At 45.4% G+C, this 18,728-nt stretch overlaps 1 protein-coding gene across 2 annotated transcripts in view; it reads left to right on the top strand.

Annotated features, from left to right (window-relative positions):
* Positions 1–2,635: 2,635 nt before the first annotated feature.
* Sgk3 (serum/glucocorticoid regulated kinase family member 3) overlaps positions 2,636–18,728 on the top strand; it is a 114,616-nt gene continuing 98,523 nt past the window's right edge. The window contains exon 1 of one of the 2 annotated variants that reach the window (XM_085677307.2): positions 2,636–2,758. The gene's annotated coding sequence lies outside the window, so the exon portion shown is untranslated. The remainder of the gene's footprint in view (positions 2,759–18,728) is intronic. The other variant, XM_085677306.2, reaches the window with a different exon arrangement.

The following is an 18,728-nucleotide window of genomic DNA, read 5'->3' on the forward strand; positions in this document are numbered from 1 at the left end:
CTGTACCCATGATTGATACTAGGCTCTGACGTGTTATTAGTCTTTACTATCATAGCTGTTTACAGGATGGAAAAGCACTCATCATCCTCTCACTAATGAAACAAAAGGTTTGAAATGATTTGCCCAGAGTTCAAAGTGAAACAGATAGACATTACACCGAGGCCAGATTCCAAGGTTTGTTTTTATACTCTCTGCTCTACAGATAGAATAGATAAGCAAAATATCTGCTTAATGTGCATCAACAGAGCCATGTTTCTAAAGAAAATATTAGCATCTACAGTTTGACAAAAAAAAAACTTTGCCTATTTTAAAATTTGACTTACATAAAGCCTTTTAAAAAGACAAAACTATCATCTAGAGATTTAACCAAATATTCAACAGCTTTTTATAGTTTAAACTTAAATCTGAAACATAATGGACAATGGGAATGAGATCGATATCACCAGAAGGGAATATGATTAATTAAAGGGCTAGTCCTCAAAGCATGCCCTTAACAATTATGTTAACGGCTGGAGATGATCTCAGTGGTGCCCCAGCTGCCTAGTGTGCACACCAAGTCCTGGAGCTAAAGAGTTCATTTCAAGGGCGAGGAACATGGCTCAGTCAGTACAGTGTTGCTGCACAAACAGGAGGACCTGAGTCTGGATCTGTGTAGGCCAACTGTGGTGGAACATCCGCAATCCCAGTGCTGGGGAGGCAGAGATGGAGGATCCCTGGAGCCCACCGACAGCTGGTCACCCTGCCAATGGGGAACTACAGCCAAAGGAGGACAATTGGGGAAGACAGCTTCTGCTGACCTCCAGCCTGTGTGCATGTTCACACACACACACACACACACACACACACACACACACACACACGACACAAAGAAGGTTAACTTCAAGTGAGAAATCTTGATAGTTTGTGAATATGCTTATCTCTTCTTGTTTTCACAACAAACAAGCTTTTAGGTTGAGCTTTCAGATTACAACGACCCATACCTAACTTCCTGTCAATCAAATGTAATTCTTCCTCTTTCTTGTCTTAAAAATGTTGGTGGAGGCCTGGCGGCGGTGGTGGTGCATACCTTTAATCCCAGCACTTGGGAGTCAGAGGCAGGCGGATCTCTGTGAGTTTGAGGCCAGCCTGGTCTACAAGAGCTAGTTCCAGGTCAGGCTTCAAAGCTACAGAGAAACCCTGTCTCGAAAAACAAACAAACAAACAAACAACAACAAAAAAACCACCAAAACCCAAACCAAAACAAAATGTTGGTGCTCTTGCCTCCCCCTCCACACACACACACACACACACACACACACACACACACACACACACACACCTCAGAGAGTGTGTGTGTGTACTAGTTCTGTATAGTAGGGAGACAAATCTATCCTGGAAATATTATAATGGTTTCCATATGGTTTTTTTTTTTGTAACATCAAAATGTGGTGATAGGTGTTTATCTTCTGGGCGAGAATGATGTCATTCCCCATGGGGTTTATTGACACAAAACTTCCTTTTGTCCAAGAAAAGTTTTCAGTATTGTGAATATGGCTTTAATTAACTGATACACTGATCCCTTGTTGGTCTTGTCACAGGGAAGGTCTGGGCTTCGTTGTGGACTGTTTTGCGAGTGGACCACTGTGGAACACATAAATGACCATGGCGATCTGCTGTGTTCAATGTACTGTATTTACTTGTCCATTTCTGAATGCTACAGAGAATCACTATTCAGAAAGTTCAGTGGGAATAGTACGTTTCGGAGTATAAAGGAATTTGGATTTACAACCTATTTTAAGAAGGAAAAGGCCATATTGTAGCGTGGACAGAACGAACAATTATTCTTATCTTTACTCATGGGGCTAAATCTTTGAGTGTTATTTTGAAATATAAGAAATTTCCCTTCGAATTTAGGGAAGTCACTCATTGATCTCGGTTCCTCTACTTACTTGTTCACAGATTTGTGGCAAGTTTATAGGAATCATACGATTCAAAGTATAGATCAATGCTGTAAAATTGGAAGCACCATTGTTCGGGTCTGCTTTCATGTGGCATCCCTAAATTATAATGGTGGTGTGCGAGGGCACTCTAGTTCAAAATCTTAACTCCACAGCCACTGAATTGTGTAATTCTTAGCTCTCTATTCACAGACTAGGTTTTAAAATGCAGCTTCTGTCGTTAAATGGATAAGCACCAGCAGCCGAATGTATTGGCCAATTTAAAAATAATCCATAGCTCTAAAACGGTGCAGAGAAAGGCAAGTTCTCGGCCAATTTGTGAGCATTCTCGCCCATGTATAAACACAGGTCAAAAATCTGCTGACGCGGGAAAAGTGAAGAAAACTGCCCAAAATAACGCTAAAGGAAGCACAATGGCTCTCCACGTCGTTTGGATACTTCTTTGGCTTCTGCAAGCGTCCGGCTTGTAGCGAGCCGCAGCCCCCAGCCCTCGCTTGCTCGCCCACTCGCCCTCCCCGGATGGACCGAGGTCACTTTCGTCGCAGCCCTCGCGCACCCGTCCGCTGAGCGCCGGAGCTCGGTGTCTCCTCCTGAACTTTGCACCCCGCGTGACGAGCGCGGCCAGGCGAGCCGCTGCGCCACCCGCGCGGGTCCCGGTCGTCCCCTCGCGCCGCCCGCCCCGCCGCCCGGCGCTCCGCGGGAGGAGCCGCCGTGACGCGGCAGGGAGGAAACGCCGGCGCCCGGCCCGCGCCGCCGGGAAGGAGGAACCGCCAGCACGCTGGGCTCCGCGCCCGGACGCCCGGACGCCGCGCAGCCGCCGGGTAGGTGCGGGGCGGGTGCGCGGGGCCGCGCGGCGGGGTCGGGGCTGGGAGTCCGCAGCGGCCGGGCGCGCGGTCTTTGTGTCCACCGGAGCGAGTTGAGCGCCGCGGGCGTAAAGCTCGAGCGCGTGGGTGGACGTGGGGAACCCGCGCGATCCCCGAGCTGGGCAGCGGGCGGGGAAGACTGGAGAGCCCACTTGAATGGGGACGTGGGTTACCTGCGCAGACCCGCGTGGGGAGGCTGGGGCCTGGAGGTCGTCGGCGGGGTTAAGTGGCTGTCCTGATCGATGGACAGGACTAGAACGCATCGCCACTCTTGCAAGTTCTCAGATTGGAAACCTTCGGTGGTGGTGGTAGTGGTGGGGGGTCTCTGTTTTCTACCGGTCTGCTTCTGGTTCTCACGGTTTAAGCGCTGGCACGTGCCACCTAAAAGCGCCCCGAGGTTTTCTGTTCTCGTCGTTGTTGGTGATGGTTCTTTGCACCGAATGCCGAACATTTGCAGAAAGAGACTATGCAGGGTGCACTTGGGATTCAAGAATAAATGCTGAACACTCAAGTCTCAGCATCTTTTGTCAGGGTGGAAAACTAAACATAACAAAAACCCGAACCGCCTGTTAGGTATTTTGATTCTTCCCTTCTCACTAAGTTGAGTGCTTACCTAACAGGCCTGGAGAGTGCCTGCTTTATTTACCAAACACAGCTCTTACTATGAACTTGGCTGTTTCGTAAGTGCTTTATAAATATTACCTCAAATTCTTAACTCAAAATATTCAATTATAGCGGTTGTAGCCATGAAGAGGCCGTGCATGCTTTAGTTCCCTGAATGTCATAGAAAGAACTGGAAACATTAGAGAAGTTTCAGGCATATTTTCGGAATATGGGTGTGCCCTCTGCCCCCTAGGCTACCACTCCTATAAGACGGGTTTTACCCCTCATTCCTGTGGGATGCTAGCTTGGAGCAATGAAACCTGTTGCTAGCAGGTCTCAGGCCAGATCCCACGGAGCTTCAGAAAGGTGGTCGTGGTCATTCACTGTCCTCTGACCAACGCTGACAACTCTGGCGTCAGAAGTTCCCTTTCTTTAAACCGCCACTGTGCTGAGCCTGGTTTTGTTTTTTAAAAAGGAGCTTTGTTTCAGATCTGTTTGACAATTCATATGACCGTGGCTCAGATGGGCGCATCAGATTAAACTTGAAATGAACTGTGAATGTCTTTGTTTGTACACATTAACATAAATAGTGTTTGGTAATCTTCTGTAGTACATTGTGAGTAGAAATGAGTTGGTGGATGCGGCCTTTAATGTTGATGAAGAGGATTCACACACATACACACACACACCCCAACGCCAGAATTAATGACCATTTGAAATGAGTATTATGGGCCTGGTCCCGAGATAGCAAGGGCCTAGGATGGCGAATGAGCAAGGCTGACATAGGTTTTTTTTTTTTTTGTCACTGTGGTGTTAGAGATGTAAAATCTTTTTATTGCACTCCCTGTTTCTTGGTTCTTTTCCTTGTAATTTTTCACTTCCTGGGAGGTACCTAAGTGAACTGATAAGGCTGATATAACAGGTCTGTGAAGTGTTGAAACATGGAGACCTCCCTCTCTGGTATGGTAGGTGCCCCTGGCTTTGGTGGTGCTTGTGAATTAGAGTCACCAAACACCTAACAACTGCTTGCTTTAGAGTGCCTTAGACATCCTCACAGGTCTTCAGAGAGACCTTGTGAGGTCAGGAGCCATGTTTTAAAAACTCCCTTTTGTACAAATAAAGACGCTGGAGGAGGAAACTGTTGATTTTCTTGTAGCACTGTTTGCAGAGCTGATGGGAGGGTGAGCTCAGATGGTGGAGGTGTAGAGACGGACGGGACCTGGCACGTGTAGGCCTGTAATAAACACCTGTGGAATGAATGACTTCAGATCGCTTGCTCTTTCAAAACGTACCTCCCAAAATACCGCCGTAATTGATTTGTGCTGAAGAAATTTCCAGGCCTCACCCAGTGCCTCTCTTACTTCAAACAGATTCTGACCCAATAACTTTTCTATACAAGGGACAAAGATGCCTCTCAGACTCAGGATTTACCATTTCTAGTTTTTGAAAAAGAAATTAGCATAGTGATTGATTTTGGTTTTTTTTTCTTCTGTCAATTACCTTACCTTTTTTTTTGTTGTTGTTTTTTCTGGCTTTGAGGTAGTTTAGGTTGGCCGGATGGGGCTAGTACTTGTGCCGACGGTTTTCTTACTCGGGTCTCTAAGCTGCTCAGATGTTTGATTGAGTTCAAATACAGTGATCAAAGGCATTTCTCCCTCTTTTTCCCCCGAAATAGATGACATGTAGAGTGTTATTTTTTAAAGCTAATTACTTTAGTGTCTTCTGAAACAGCAAAAAAAAAAAAATCTTCATTTATTTATATACTTTAAGCGTAGTCCTCTGCATCCTAAAGTATGTGGTCTCCAGATGGAAATATGGCCGTTACCTGGTAGAGGACCTGAGAAGGGCTATCGGATGAGGTGGTCCCACTGGGACGTTGGGCAGAGAGAAAACCTTAATGGAGCCGATATGAGTCAGTTGCCTGTCAACCCGCTCGCTGTGTGGGGGTGGAGTGCAATGCTCTTCAAACCTGCCTTGTTGTAGAAGCCACCATGACTTTTTTCAGGCTTCACGTGTTCTCTCTTTTAAAACTTCATGTAAATTCTGGACTAAACTGCTGATTCATGAAAGTCGAGTTATGTAACGTGTTATTCCTGACAGAAGCGGCTCCCACACTCTTTCAAGTGAAGCAGTCTCTGCTTTTCTGTACCTGTTCCATTCCTGATAGTGGGGGCTGTGGTCTTGACTGACCGTCCCCAGCCATTTCCTGGAGAAAAGTGATAAACCTCAGAACTGCTGAGCGGCCCCATCGTTCAGTTGACAGCGGTAGACTTTGACTTGACACCGGCTTTCACTTCATTGCTGTTGCTGAGAACGTGTCGAATCATATGTCGAAGGCCAACCCTAGGGTCTACCTGTGTGAGGCCGAGGCTGAGGGCTTCAGAGAGAATTTGGGCAGTGTGTAGCAAGCCTCGCCTTTGTTCCGCTTCTCAATTCATCCGTTTCCCAAGGGTCTTGTAGATGGGCCCAAGTTTATCTCTGTGTAACCACAATTCTAGTTAAAACCAAACTATATATAGCTCAGTTGGTAGAGTGTGTGCCTGGTATTCGGGAGGCTCTGGATAGGATCTCCTTTGTCATCAATCCAGCAAACAAGGCCAATAATAATAAAAGCCTACCAAGGCATGATGTTCCATCTCTGTAAAGACTGGGGCATTTGAATCCCCAGTTTGAGGGCAGGCTGGACTACACAGCTAGACCCTGTCTCAGAACCAGACGAAATAAACCCCATGCTGTTTTCCTTGTGGGGTTTGTGGGCGAGTTTAAGAGGCCACGATAGGAAGGCGGTTGTTGCACAGCGAGGGACTGATCTTCTGTAAGGTTGGAGGTAGGCATGTGAGTGAGAGAGGAGATGTTGGTGAGATTCCATAGGAGTTCCTGTGTAGTACAGTGGCATACCACATGGGGACACATATAGGAAAGACCCAAAGGGTACTGACACCTGGGAAGGACAAAAAATACCTACCTGCGGGGCAGTTTTCAAGAGGAGAGTTGCTGTAAACTACCTTACACATGCTAAAGAGAGCTTACAGGTAGGGAGTTCTCTCTCTCTCTCTCTCTCTCTCTCTCTTTCTCTCTCTCTTTCTCTCTCTGTGTCTCTCTTTGGTTTTTAGAAACAGGATTTTTCTGTGCAACAGCCCTGGCTGTCCTGGAATTCACTCTAGACCAGGTTGGCCTTGAACTCACAGAGATCTGCCTGCCTCTGCCCCGAGCTCTAGGATTAAAGGCGTGCGCCATCACTGCCCGGCTAGGTAGTTCTTTCTTTAGGCCACAAAGTGAAGGGCTTTGCAGATAATTTAAAAAGTAGAAAAAAAAATGATTTTAATGACTTGAAATGGGTGATTCTGGGTAGACTAATGACCTGGCTTTTGTACCTTTGCAAGGGTTTCCTTTTCGAGAATGTCTGTCATACTGAGCTGTCGTTATTTGCACTGTGAGTTTGCTCTGTGATTTTAACAAGAGAGCCCCGCTTACACAGCATGAACTAATCAGCATGAGTCAGGTTAACGTTCCATACATGTATATGTTTGTGTGCGGGTACATGTATGTATGTGTATTGTGTGTACATGTCCATCCAAGCATGTGTATATATGCATGAGGCTAGTATTCCTCAGGAGATTCATCTTGTTTTTGGGACAAGGTCTCTCACTGTGAACTTGTCAGTCAGATGGGTCAGCTGGCCAGTGAGCCTCGTGGAATCCACCTGTCCCTAGGGCTGAAATTACAAATGCATGCCACCATTCGCTGCTTTTAACATGGATTCTGGCCATCAAACTCAGGTCCTCACGTTTGCATGGCAAGTGCTCTATCAATGAAGCTATCTCTGAGCTGCCCCCCCTCCACCCCAGTTTTCTGGTATATTTGCCAAGTGAGCTGATAACAAGCGTTCTGTTCTCTAATTAAAATGTATTTTATAGCACTCATCTATAAAACATGGGATTCTGGGGTTGGAGAGATTGGCAGGTAAGAGGACTTGCTTTATGGTCCCGAGTTTGAATCCACCCACGCAAAAATGTGCATCAACGCACATCTCTGTAACTCCAGCTTTGGGGAGTGGAGACAGATCCTGAGACTGGATGATCAGCTAGCTTAGCCAAAGAGGATGGCTTCCAAGTCAGTAAGAGACTGGCTCGAGCAATAAGGCAGAGTGATAGAGTAAAGGAGCCTGGCTCTGGCTGGCCTCTATGTGAATGTGCACAGGCACAAACTCTCACAGGCTCACACATGTGCAACACACACACATACACACACACTCACACACACACACACACACACACACACACACGGATTCACCATTGGGACTGAACTGGCCAGTCTGTAGACTCTGGAATGTTACTTCTTCCAGTTCAGTAGCATGCCGTTAGGACTGGAGTAGTTTGCTTGTTTGAATTGAAAATGGGAAAGAAACTTATTGCTGTCATTATTTGCTTTCTACTTTTTAACTGTTTTTGAACTGGAAGGTTTCACTGTGTTGCTCAGTGGTCCCCAACTCCTGGCCACAAGTGATAATCCTGCCTAGGCCTCTTGAGTAGCTGAGACTTCAGGCACGTGCCACCATGTCTGCCATTATTCTGGTTTTTAAATAAAAAGAGATGAGAGTTGGGCCGGGTATGCCAGTTCATGCTTGCGATCCCAGTGTTTGGAACTCAGAAGAAGCAGGGGAATTTTGAGAGTTCCAAGCTAGCTTGGGCTATTCGGCCATCTAAAACAGAGGCTGGTTAATTTTAAATTTCTGAGATTCCAGTTCAACATCCACACATGCAAGGCAGAACAAGTGCACAAATAGGTACAATCATATATGTGACATAAGATAAATGGCCAGCTTGGGGACCTTGGGAGATAGCCCCCATGCACATAAGCATGTGCCATTAGGTGTGGCATTAGGTAGTCTCGTATATGCAGCCGTATTTGGAGATTTTATAGGTATAGCGTCCCTGTCATGTCTAGAGGACACTGTCTTACAGCTAACATCCAGCTTTTCCGACTTTTATGGTCTTTTCATTCCTCTTCCACGATGCTCCCTGAGCCTTGGGTGCTGTAGATGTACCTACCAACTGGGGCTGGGCTCCCCACGCTTGCCTATTCTCTGCATTCTGACCAGTTTTAGATCTGTGTAGTAACCTCCATAGCCCCTCTGGTGAAGGGCGAGAGGGCCCTTACCTGTGGTGTAAGTATTTAGACATGCTACTGATTTAGGGAGGCAGTGGTAGGTTCCTCTGATCCTACTGTGATCTCTGCCACCACAGGTGGGTGGCTAAGTTTCTGGTATTAGGCACAAATTCTCATCTATCGAGTTTAGCCTGCTGTTGGTTTCCCTCCATATAAGCTACTACCGCACCATCGGGGAGCTCTAGCTTAGCAGGTCATTGGCGTAGTTTGTAAGATGTTCTGCTGGATCGGATTTTCTGCCTTGGCAGCTTGCATTGCGCCTTCTGATACTAAGAGCTAGTCCTCAGGGAGGTGGCTGCCAGCTTACTTCCTCCAAGTCCTGTGTCTGAGGTTTGTGGTGTCTTCCATAACTGAGACTTACCTTTCAGTTCTGGGAGACAACCAAGGATAATGGCAACTCCTATTGTTTGGGAGTCTCTTGGATCCCCGCCCCCAACAGTTTGAAGGGAAGTTTCCTCTGCATGGCACTGGCGTTGGATTTTTGTGTGTTTGTTTGTTTGAATTGTGTGTATACGTGTGGTGTGTGCATAGCAGTCCTGGCGCCTTCGGAGGCTAGAAGCAACAGTCTCCATGGAGCTGGAGTCACAGACGGATGTGAGCCATCAGGGTGAGCGCTCAGTCGAAGCAGGTCCTTTGCAAGAGCAATACACATGGTCTCAAGCACTGAGCCATCTCTTCAGTGCGGTCACTAGAGTGTTGGTTAGATAATAGACGGCTCTTTGGGGAAGGGGAATTGTCACCTGGTATTGTATAACTCCATTTAAACTACACACACACACACACACACACACATACACACGCATACACGCACGCATGCACGCACGCACTCACGAACACCCAGTTAGGCCCTTGCCTTGTCCCCCTCCAGAACACCTGTGTCCTACTAACCCCTGTCCAGAGCTACTTCTCTGTCTCACCCCATGTTCCCCTTCTTTCTTGCCTATAAAAGAGAAAGAAGAGAAATGCGGCATTTGTCTCCCTGGCTCCGACTCGCTTCTTTCTGTACAACCTTTTCCAGTTTCATCCACTTACCTGCCCATTTCGCTTCATTATTTTACAGCTGAACAGAACTCCATTGTGCGAATGTACGACATTTTCCTTATCCATTCACTGCTCGGAAGACGTTGAGGTCGTTCCCATTTCCTAGCCGTTGTGAATGGAGCAGCAAGGAACATGGCTCAGCAAGTGTCGCTGTAGTAGGATATAGAGTCCCTTGAGAGAGGTTTTAGGGCCAGTTGGTAGTGACAAGAACATGTGGGAAGTTTGATTTCCTTTGATATTCGTCTTCTCCCCACCCCTGCTTCTTTATTCCATACCAGATTCCCTGAGCCTCCTCTTTTCAATCCTTTTTCTGTATCCAAACTCTCAGAGGATTGAGAACTCACCATATGGTGAAAATGACTGATCACCATGCAAACATCGAGTCTTCACTGAAGGCTGTAATCTTTCGAACAGGTCTGTTTTTTAAAAGCAGACTCTCAGCTCAGTGGTAGAGCGCTTGCTTTGCCTAGCATGGGCGAGGTCCTGGGTCACCCTTAGTGCCTTACCCCCATACAGATCCCAAGTTCACTTTTTTCTCCCAGATCGTATAGGGCTGGCTGTTGCAGGGAAGCCTAGACACAAAGCACCTAAGAGAGAAGGGTGACAGTGGTGGGGGTGGAGAGTGGGGGAGTAGGAGAGCTGATGAGGGGGTGGGACACAACCTCTCAGCGACCGTCTCCCCTTCTCTCATGACTTGTTACAGTTTCAATTATGACTTTCAAAAATGTACATAAAAATCCTAAATCCTAGAAGCCAAGAATGATTTCTTTTTAAAATAGGGTCTTTGCAGACATAATCAAGTCAAAGTGAGGTCATACTGGAGTTGAGTGAGCCCTCATCCAGTATAACAGGGGTCCTTCTAAGAGGAGAGGCTCAAAGGAGATGACCTGAAGAAACATGGGAGCCTGCCTTGTGCTAGCTGAGAAAGAGAGTGAGAGGTGTGCGCACACAGCCAAACCGATACATCTGTGTTGGTTTCCCAAGACAGTGTTTCTCTGTGTGACAGCCCTGGCTGTCCTGGAACTCTGTAGGCCAGGCTGGCCTCGAACTCACAGAGATTCATCCGCCTCTGCTTCCTGAGTCACCACACCTGGCCTAGCCTTTTATTTTATATGCATGCACATACATATTTTCTGAGCTGTTTTTGTTTTGTTTTGACTGGCAGTGTAACTCTGCAGCTCAGGCTGTTTTGAAAACCCCTATAAAACCAAGACTCGACTTGAATTCAGGATAATCCCCCTGCCTCAGATGCGTGAGTGCTGGGATTATAGGTGTGAGCCGCCATTTCAGGCATTCAGTGCCATTTTAAAAACATTTAAACAGACTTGCCTTGCGGGTTAGAGTCATGCGTATGCAGCCAGTGAACGTCAGAGATTCCGTGCACCTTGGAATCAGTTATTCCCTGTGTTTCTTGGCCAGCTGCCATGCCCCAAACCTGGCTAACATTCTTGGAAATTTATACTACTGCTAATAAAGAGAATGAGTGGGAATGTGTGGGCAGATTGGCAAATCCACCGAAAGCAACAGAAAACGTGTGTTCTCTTGTGGGCCATAGGTGTGTGTTGTCAGCACATCTAAAGCATGTGATAATTAAGGAACGCAGTGAAGGAGGACTTATAGATAATTTACTGTAATCACTAAGAGAAGCAGAAATGATGCATTTGAACCAAGGAAAAGGTGGTTGCTCCGAGGCTGTTAGAAAGGACAGCAGCTGAACTCGGGCTGTTTGAAACGCTCTAAGCATAAGTGCGTTGAGGTCATTGGTCCGTCAGCGCTGCCGTCAGTAGTGGAAATAAGTTACCTCGGTGCTTCTTACGATCCTATTTTATTCTAGGCCGTTTTGGGGCAGGGAGTGGTAGCACCTAGTAAAAGCTCATGCACACACCTTCCTCTTTGCATCCTGGCACCCCCAGTGTTTCCAGGCGGCATCTGTGTTGACGTCTCCTCCCTTCCTTTTCATTCCATCAGTTTGTGTACAGGGATCCACACCTGCCCCTCCAGCTCCTGCCCCTCTTCCTCTTTGCTTAGGGCACGTGCTCTCTCTCTCTGTCGTTCCTTTCTCCTCTTCCTGGCCTTTGCCTCAAGCAGATCTCTCCATCCTCCCTTTTTCCATTTGCTCTTCACTTTGATCTTGAGCAAAAAAGACGCTAATTACAGCAGGATGTGTAAGAGAGGGCCTTTAATAAGGAAAAGGGAAGCTTTTAGTGTGCAGGGAAAGGCAGACATTATGAAGAATGAGTGGTTTCAGCCTCGAAGGCCTAGAGATACCCAGTAATTCCTTACAAAGTGTCCACAGAAGTTTCCTACCTCCTCACCACGAAATAAGCTGTTTTTCCTTAAGGATTGACATGAACGAAGACATTTGAAGCTATTTATAAATTTTTCTTTTAATCATGTTATTGTGATTTTTTTCCTATAAAAAATGTTGGGCATATAGATGTCACACCACATAGAGTGTTTGGTTTGGAAAGATAACTCCACGATATGATACAGCTCCCTATAGACAATATATCCAAAGTTTAAGTTTTTGGAGTCAGAGTCTTACTGTGTCTGTCTGTCTGTCTGTCCCTCTGTTTGTCCATCTACCCACCCATTCATCCCCATTCATCCACGCGTCCATTCATTTATCCATCGATCCACCCACCCGTCCGTCTGTCCATCCATCCATTATTTTTATAGATCTTAATGAAGTCACTATTTGTTTTTTTTAATAAAACACCACCTTTATGGATCTTGTTTCAAAGGACTAATGGTGTTTGCCAGCACCTCGCCTTCGGTGTCACTGGAAGTGGTATGCTGGACAGAAGTGGTGTAAAAGGGGAAACCTTTGTTTTGGTTCCTGGTTTCAGAGATTTTTGGGCCATCATAGCCGAGAAGGCGTGGAAGGAGCATGTGTTGGACCTCTTCAGATACTGGCTGGCCAGGAAGCCGAGAGTGCAGCTAGAGCCGGAGGACAATATAACCTTCACAGGCATACCCGCCGTGACTGCTTCCTCAGCCAGGCCTCATGTCTTACAGATGCCACAGACCTCGAGTGGAGGAACTAAGCATCATGGAGGACACGAGACTTGGGTGGGGGGGATATTTCCTATTCAGACCGGGGCTTTGTTTCTCTGTAGTGTTGTCAAGTGGTGTGATTACGGTGCATCGCAGAGCCTTCCGTTCAGATGCTGCAAATAAGGTCAAATGCGGAGTTATCGTTAGGGCATTAAAGAAGCATTTAGTTGACATCTACAATATTCTGACTGTACTTACTTGTTTCCTAATACAGCTTTTAGATACACCAGCATAATTAGTAAAAAAGAAATTCTTTATCTTTCCCATGATCTCTGATGCTGTTGTCATGTACATGGTTTACCTACTTAAGATTATGTAGGTTTGGTGCCGTGGGAAAATGAAAGTTCTTTTATGTTTATTATTTGCACAATTCTCCTTCCCGTTTGCACGGCATACACTAGGCCAGTGTTTTCTGTCATCGGGACCTTTGTAATCGTATTCCTTACGGTTCTGTGTTCCATCTCTCAGGGAGCAAAGAGAAAGGAATTGCTCTTTCTGGGGGCAGAGCAAGATGATTTTATCAGAAAGCCACAGCAGAGTTGGAAGGATGAGTCGGTGCTGAAGAGAGTTGGCTGCTACTGCAGAGGACATGGGTTTGTTCCCAACACCCACATGGTAGTTCACAACCATCTGTAACTACAGTTCCAGGGGTTCCCTCCTCCAGCCTCTACGAGACACCAGGCATGCAAATGCCTGCACAGACACACATGCAGGCAAAGCAGCCATACACTTAAAAAAAAACCAAAAAACTTAAAGTCACAAAATGAAACAGTGGAAAGATGAATAACCCAATTTTCCAAATGAACAAAGATTCTGAATAGATACTTCAAAGAAAATTTACAACTAGTCAAAGCACACCATGAAAAAATGCACAGCTTTGAGGTATTAGGGCCCTAAAAATCAAAACCACAATGGCACTTCACGTCCACTAAGAAAGGAACTTGTGTAACAAGGGTTTGAGGGTTTGTGAAGAAATCCGAACACCTGTGGCCTGCAAGACAGTTTGGCGGGTGAACTGTTTGCCACACTAGCCTGGCATCCTGAGTTCCATCCCTAGAACATAAAGGACGATGGAGAGGAATGACCCCACGAAGTTGTTCTCTAACTTTCACATGCACACCGTGAGGACTGTGGTGTGTGCATGCATGCACGCGCGCGCACACACACACAATAGTAATAATAATAAGTGAAATTTTTAAAAAGAATGCAGAGACATTATACATGGACAAGAAAACTATAAAGTCAAACAAATAGTCTGAAGAATGGTTTGTTAAACAAGAGGCGCATATGGTCCAGTCTGCTCTTAGGTGTACATCGGAGGAAAGTGAACACATATGGCCACACAACACTGACTCATAAATATTCACAGCGACATTATTCCTAACAGCCAAAACATGGCAGTCACCCAAATGCTCCTCAGGGATGACATACTAAGCAAAGCACAGTCAGTGTATCTACACAGCAAAACATTTTTTCAGCAATAAAAATTAGCACCACATGCTTCAACACGGATGAACCCTGAAAACATCGTGCTGAGTGAAGAAAGCTGGTAACAGGACACTGCATATTCTATGGTTTAATTCTTATAAAATGCTCAGAGCGGGCAAACCTATGGGTGTGGAGAGGGAGGGCTAAGAACAGTGAGTCCGGGTTTCTTCCTGGGGAATGACAGTTCTGGAACTCGGGAGGGATGATGACTGTACTTTCCAAATAAGCCTCTGGCTGAGGGCCTCTTCCTGTTGTTTTATTTCGGGTTGGGTTAGCACAGGTCCCGTCTAACTTGCTATGTAGCAGAAACTAACCTGAACGACAGAGTCTCCTTCCTCAGCTTCCTGGTTGCTGTGGTTACTGACACGGACAGCCACAGTCTGCTCTCTGAACTGTGGGTTGAAAGGGAAAGTAAATGGCAGGTGAACTCTATCTGAAGGCAGCCGCTTTCACGGCGCGGGTACGGTATGGACCACCATCTCTCTACTTACTCTAGCGTCTTTCCAAGGTTTTGCAGCTCTGCATTTTCTCAGCATCTCCTTCCTCATTGCTACTAATTGTGTGCCATCATAACAGGGTATCTGAAATTGAGCCTATTGTAAAGAGGAGAATTTTAACCATTTCCGGAGGCTAAAGTCCAAGTTCAGGTGCCTGTATCTGACCTGAAAGCCCCCTTGCTATGTCACCATGCAGCAGAGAGGGATGAGGATGAGGAGGGTCCGACTGTATCTGGACTGCACAGCAAAGCATCAATCCACTTTCATACACCACTTTAAAACCGCATTGATCTGATCTGAGAGAACGGGCTCCCTCCAGTCTGCACCTCTCTCTGAAGACCCCACCCCAATACCGTTACCTTATGGGTTAATTTCCTATCGACAACTTCGGGAGACATAGTCAGGCCACAGCAGCACCCTCATGACCCATACATGCAAACACATCTTATTAGATGGAACTATTATATCAAAATACAAGAGATTTTAGGCCTAAAATGTTTGCCATTTTTCCTTGTTGGAGTCTCATCTCATATCTGTCAAGCATGACCACCCCTACCCCCAAAAGGCAAAGTGAGGATTGCCATAAGTGATGCTGGTACCCGAGTGGTTTCAGAACACAGTGGTGTCTGTTGCTCTTTTCAAGTTTAATGGACACTGGTTACGAATATTCTGTTAGTTTGGCAGAGAGCATTCAAATTTTGGTGGTTCAAGGTTTCAAACAACCAGTTTTTATATATAGACTTTTAAGTTCTTTTCTGTTAGACAGAAATTATAATATATTTAATGCATCTTCAGTCAGGGTTCTTGAAATCTGGCACCAGTTTCTAAACTAAATGTTACTTCAGAATAATAAAGTAAAAATATGGAGCCCATTTTCAGACCCACATAGCTGCCTCATCAGGAGAAGTTATCTGGGTTGTCTGTAGGTTAGTTTTGCCTATGCTTGCTGAAGGGAGTTAGCTTCTACCCCGCTGATAGGCACAGGGGAACAAGGAGTAAAGGTGGGGAGCCCCACAGGGATGCTGATATAGGCAGCAGCCTTTGAGTCTTGCTATGCCTAACGTGTCCATCTATAAATAAGACTATTTATCCAACCATAGTTGTATCTAGACTTTTCTTTGCGTAGAGTCTTTCTGATTCCCAGCTCAGTCTCTTTCCTTGCTCTATGTTAGTTTTGCTCGTTTGCTGGTTTGTTCTATTTTATTTGTGAGTTTCCAAGTTCTCAAAGTTGTTCATGGCCTCCTCTTTGAGCTCCTTTCACTCTTCTGAGACTGGCAGTGACATTCCCTTTTCCTGAATATCCTGATCTTAGTGGGATAGCTCTTCTCCCTTCTTTCCGCTCAGTGTAGCTAAAGGACACCCACCCACCCACTCCTACCCATCCCCAACCCCACCCTAGCATATGGAGCAACTTTTTTTGTTTTGTTTTGATTTTGGAGACTGGGTTTCTCTGTACAGCTCCGACTGTCCTGAAACTCACTCTGTAAAACAGGTTGGCCTCGAACTCAGAGATCTGCCTGCCTCTGCCTTTGCCTTCCGAGTGCTGGGTTAAAGGCATGTGCCACTTCCCAGCTCAGGTCCAACTTTTAACGTCATTGTTTGTGATGTTTTTAACCTTTCTTTCACTGATCTGTGCTCTCATAGCCCATTGCTTCCTCCCATTTGTTTGCTTTTGGCTGAGTTTATTCTTGTTTTTTTTATTTCCTTTTTCTTTTTCTTGAGATGAAGGCCTTAGACTGGTCTTGAACTCCTGGGCTCAAACGAACCTCTTGCTTTGATCTCCTGAGTAGCAGGGATTGTTGGTGACTGATAACACTCCTGACTCTTTTTTAAGATTTATTTTTATTCTCTGTGTTTGTGTGTTTGCAACCATGTATGTATGTGCACCACATTTCAGCATGGTTCCTGCAGAGGATGTGGGAGTCCCTGAACTGGAGTTACAGATGGTGTTGAGCTGCCATCTGGGTGCTGGGCACCGAAGCCAGGTTCTCTGCAAAAGCAGGAAGTGATGCTGAGCCAGCCCTCCATCACCCTTTTTAGTTTCTGAAGCTGCAAAATTAGGCTACTGATTTGAAATCTTATTTTAATATAGGAATTTATAGCTACATGTTTTTCCCTGAATATGTTATTAACTCATTTCCAAAACATAGGATCTTGAGCCTAACTGATGTTAGTAAATAGTCAACTTTTCTTTCTCGGTTCATCGTGACATTGTTTGATTTGCATCTGTGAGAATTCTATGAAATAGATGTCTTCGAATATTTAGTGGTAGAAAAGCTTGTGTGAGATTTGGCTGTTAGAGACAATTTATCAGCATTGAGTACAGTAAATTCCTTTTCTCAGTCAAAACTGTCTGGACATTTCAATGTTATGGATACCACACTTATAAAAATTTAATTTGACTTTTCCTTGTATGACACAAAGCATAGTCTTTATTTAAAAAGTTAGCTAGTGTTTTGACATTGTAAAAAATTAAATATCCACATTTTTGCATGATCTTTCAGTTAATAAGTTCTATCATATAACAATACTCATTAAGAAGGCCATTTGGCCTGATGGAGGATGTAGGGTCACGATATAGAGAGGAAAGTCTAGAAGGAGTATGTGGAATCAATACCTGGAAACATCATATTGTTACCTGGGGTAAAATAACAATTTAGAAGAAAGTATAGGTACCAAACAGCGTCTAGAGAAGAATCAATCAGGATGGCGTTGTGGGGGAAAGAATACAGAACATGAAGAAGGTCTTGGCAAAGAGGCTGTTACTCAAAAATGTAGTCCCAAGCAATCTAAATCTGTTTCCATCTCTGGAAGGAAAATGTCTGAGAGAGAAGCCGGCTGTAGACACACATCCTCTGCACTAGTGTGGTTACTACAGTAACTGAATTACATCTTTCCGTTTAGATCCTATGGCAGTACCCTTGGCAGCGTTGGGTGTCTAAAGGCGTGGATGCGATTGTAACTCAGGAACTGACCTGTGAAAGAAATCATGGCTGTGGAAAGGCTTGGATAGTGAAGGGTGTGGAGATGGTCCCTGTGGGCGACTGCAGACCTGTCTGCTGCTGCACACCGTTAACAGCCTCGCCTGGGGGCTTCAGACAGCCTGCGCCCTAGTATTAGGTCTGCCACTGACTTGTTTGACTGTAAATACCTCAGAAGTTTTCCACCTCTAAAATTCTATGGTTCTATTAAATTCTTATGAAAAAGAACTTGAAAGATTATTCTTCCAATAGAGATGGCAGTTTTTGTTGTTGCCTTCAACTTTGGCAGTTTTAACTAGGCTGTGCTGCATGGATAAGATTCTGGATAGCATTATCTAAAGCCAGGCAGTGATTTATTTGAAAACAAAGGGTTTCTTTGCGGTGTCATTTGGCTTGGCATGGCCATGAATCCAAGAATTATTCTACACGGACCAGAGAACAGTAATGTCGTTGTACTTAAATCCGGAGCTCCACACAGCCATTCACCAGAAATGAACTGAGGGGGAATGGTCACTTCCAAATTTGCGAAGTTCTAAGATGCACTGGTGGAACTCGCTGAAGGAATCACTGGAAGCAGGAGTTTAAAAGTGTGGTTCGGATCATCCAAAGTCGACAGAGAAACTGCTGCTTTTGCTGTATTTGTTTGGGGCAGGGGAGTCTGTGTGGTATTAGAAAGCCAAGGATGACATACATTTTAGAATTTTTAACCATTCAAAAATGGGTGTTATGAGAAAGAATGGATCAACATGTTTGCTAGTCTTTACTTTTCAGTGGATGACTTCAAATGACAGCGGATGGAATCTCACATATGTAGCATGTTTTATTTAAAAAGTCGCTGAAGTTGTCAGAACAAAACCTTTATTTTCTATGGAAAGAATTCACTTTTAAGTCAGGCGTGGTGGTGCATGCATGTAATCCTAGCACTTGGGAGTCCGAGGCAGGAGGATTGCCAGTTTGGAGGGTAGGCTGAGCTTCTTAGTGAGTATGAGCTGCATAGAAAGATCCCATCTGAAAGAGAGAACAAGACACACCGAACACGTCGGAGGTGTCCTGGGCAGACGAGAGGCCGGCCGTCAAGTGTGCTGAGTCACA

The sequence above is a fragment of the Myodes glareolus genome, chromosome 16 (assembly GCF_982192425.1).
Source record: "Myodes glareolus chromosome 16, mMyoGla1.1, whole genome shotgun sequence".
Lineage (NCBI taxonomy): Eukaryota > Metazoa > Chordata > Mammalia > Rodentia > Cricetidae > Myodes > Myodes glareolus.